Source organism: Frankliniella occidentalis, unplaced genomic scaffold, assembly GCF_000697945.3.
Source record: "Frankliniella occidentalis isolate FOCC.00 unplaced genomic scaffold, Focc_3.1 Scaffold20, whole genome shotgun sequence".
Taxonomy (NCBI): domain Eukaryota; kingdom Metazoa; phylum Arthropoda; class Insecta; order Thysanoptera; family Thripidae; genus Frankliniella; species Frankliniella occidentalis.
Window position 1 is genome coordinate 990103 of NW_026267150.1, and position 3630 is coordinate 993732.

The window sequence follows — 3630 nt, forward strand, 5'->3', positions numbered from 1 at the left end:
CGAGTCACTAACAAAACACTAAGTTCATTCAGAATCCTCGAGCATGGCATTGCGCTAATACCCATTAAAGAATTTTCTTTGAGTTGGACGAAGTCTGTTAACAGACTTTGATACAATGAAGGCTGTGAGAAAGAAGTGAAATGGAACAAAGTTGCAGGCGACCGGAAGTGCGCTGCTTGGAGTCGATCCGCGTCATGCGTGAGGTGGTCACACGTCACGCCGTTCTCGTAGAAAGGCTAAACAAACGGGCCCTAAACGTCAAAAATTGAATCTTCGGCAGCGGCTGTCCGTTGCACGATCCTGGAGGAAGAAAAGAAAAAACCGAGGGGTGCCCAACTGAGGTAATCAGGTGTACACAGAGTAGGTAATCCCTGGTAATCACCGGTAATCATTGGTAATCGCCGGTAATCCTTGGTAATCGTCACTTTTTGGTAATCAGGTGTACACGATTTTTTAGAGTTGGGCACCCCTCGGAAAAAACCGAGGAGACCAGGGGTTGAGGGGGGGGGGCACAAGCGAGAGTCACGTGAGGAATTGGTGCATCTCATGACTTTATGATTTACAGAGGCTGTTCGCGGAATTCAACTTTAACACGCCCGTGTGCGAGAGAGAGGGGGGGGAGGCAGGAGAGAGGCAGAGGTGGGAGGAGAGGGGAGCGGGGCAGAGAGAGATTGCGCTAAACGCAGAAATCTTCAACCTCAATAAGGGATACAACACGTAATAGTAAATATCGAACGAAAATCAGCAATCTGAATCAAAACGGGTAACTTGTACATGGGAAGGCACAAGAGACAGTTTAAAATGCATTAAGATTTATAGTGTGTGAAGGCCTTTATTCTGTGCGTGTTCAACGATATAACCGAAAGTAAACCCCACCCCCCTTGCCGTACCACACCTCCAGCATCACCCGCAGGCTATCCGCAAGTGTTGCGTGCCCGTCGTATCCGAGACCCTCGCCTCTCTCTCTCCCTCTTTCTCTCTCACACGCACACTCTCCTCCTCGCTTCTCTCTCTCCGAATGACTCCGGAGCCAATAGCAATTACTCTACAGCCGATCGGAATTCGTGCGCGGAGAGCGAGGGTGGGAGAAGGGGAAAGGACCTAGAGCGCGCAAGAGGGGGCGAGGGGAAAGGTAAAGCCTTTGGGGCGGCGGGGGGAGGAGGAGGGGGCGGTAGTCTCACCTGTTATCACAGCGACAGGAGCCACGCGGATCCGTTGACAGTCCGAGCTGGCCATCAACACACGCACACACACTTGTAATGCGCTTTGGCCACGTCGGCATTACGCTGCTAAATTAACATGGCCATTGAGCCAATCGGTATCTCAATCATCGTCCAGCCCCTCGGTCAACTTGTTTTGTTTTTAAAGATTCAGTCCCTCTCAGTGTGTAACTTACTCACTCACTCACTCACTCACTCACTCACTCACTCACTCACTCACTCATGAGAGAGAGAGAGGGAGAGACGGAGAGAGAGAGAGAGAGAGAAGCGATAGAGAGAAAGGGGGGGGGGCATGCGGAATTGTTGCACAGCTCAAGACTCTTCATTCGTGAGAAATATCGGAACTTTCTCCACTAGTGACGCATCGTGATACTACACACTGCTGCAACGACGTATGCATTGCGGAAAACACTAAAACCGCCGTAATGACGCGTGTCTATCACAAAGGGCCACGAGCTTTCCACTTGCTGTGCAATTTTGCCGAACTTGCACATCTTGAGGAAACAGTCGAGCCACACTCTCCGATACACTGATAAATAAAGTGTGCAACTGTCTGAACATGCAAATTAAGTGCGGAACACTTTTAGGTATTGAAATATCCGGTCAAGCACTTAAAATTATTGTGCAACAAGTGTTGAGCAGAGCCCATGCATTGCACCCCACTTGCACACACTATTTATCAGTGTACAAAAATTATCCCTCTCTCTAGTGGTGTGTACTTTCAGAAATTATACCTCCAACCAAAATAAATTATGGGGTAGAACAAAGGTAACTCAAGGCCCGTTAGATGAACCTTTCACTTCATGACATATTGTCGTATTCGTGCAAATTCAAAGGGAAAAGAGGAGAGAGAGTTGGAGAGGGGCGAAGAGGGAAAGAGAATGTGTGTTTGAGTACCTACATCCATCTCCGAAGCAACCACGCCCACCCGCGTACGTTGCTCAGCGCACCCCAGGCATTGACGTCCCGCGAGTTCAAGCGCGCGCGCGCGCTCGGGCTCGGACGCACACACACACACGCACGCACACACAGAGAGATAATTTCCTCCGCTCCGCGTACGTCTTTCCCTTTCACTGCCAAATATCACTTTCTACAAAGGCGGGGGAGTGTGGTCCCGTAAACGAAACGTTCTTGATTATTAAAAAAAACTTAGTCGAAAAGGAGGCTAGGCTAGAAGAACAAGCTTAGAAAATCTAAGATTACAAATCACCATTTTAGAAATGATTTTTTTTTGTTTGGTTTTTTAGTCTTTTTTAAGGGGGGGGGGTCTTTTAAATGTCGGCTCTTAGTGACAATGTGACGCAAAGTTAGAAAAGTTACAACCTCAAAGTCAAATGTCACTTCAAGGTAAAATGACATACTTGACCCCGACGCAGTACAGTTGCTTCCGGGAAAACCTACAAAAACGTCGGAGGTGAGAAAGTAAATTCGTGGCCTGGGCCTGAGGACGGGTCCCGATAGGTGAATGGCGTGGTGGAGCGCGGCGGCGTGGGTGGACAGCGGCAAGGCTGCGATGGGAGCTTGTCTGACGGCAGGACAACACCTTCGCCTCACACAGATTTCGTGATTTCACATAACAAGGCGTACCTATTACATCCACCTCCAACTCTCAACGGCATTCCTGGATGAGGATTGAGGAGCTTCGTAATGATGCCTTGTTAGCGTTAGGATATAAAATGTTGACAAAATTACTATAGTGAAAATATTTTTTTTTTTTTAAATAAGCTCCTTGAATCTGATTATCTATTAGAGAGAGACACATATTTGTCATCGCGGTCTTGCGGACAGTCTGAAAACAAACAGAAACGGCAAAGGCCTGTGGAAATTAGCCTGCTTCTTTCCCTTCCTACACGTATGTCCATTCCGTGACTGTTCAGTGTTCGCTTGGTGCTCCACCGCCAGAGGGTACGTACGTACTCACACAAAACGAGCGGTTCTCCAAATACGGTCCAGAGCCGGCGGCGAAGGGGCCCCCGTGGAGCGTGGCCAAAAACACCGCAGGCCGCGGCGGGCTGGCGCGCGCGCTGTCGTGGCGCGCTACAATGGCTCAAGTGGGCGCTAATTGCAAGGCCATGGAAGGGCCTCTAGGGGACCCCACTAGGGGACGCCTCTAGGGGGACCCGCACCACACGCCCTGCACCTGGCGGCCACGCGACTACTTTCTATTTCGCAGCGGCGCCGAAAATGGAGTCATTTAGTACTCATGGCATGTTGGATGTTCTCGACGATCAATTCGTGTTAAGTCGTGATCAACTGCCGTTGTTAAAAATATAAACAACACACTCTTGTTTAATTATTTAAGAACGATAAGGCAGAATAAAAAATATATTGGCACGTTAGTTGGGTTGCCTACATCTCCGGTGCATGGAATGGTAGACTTTTACATGGGAAGGCACAAGAGACAGTTTAA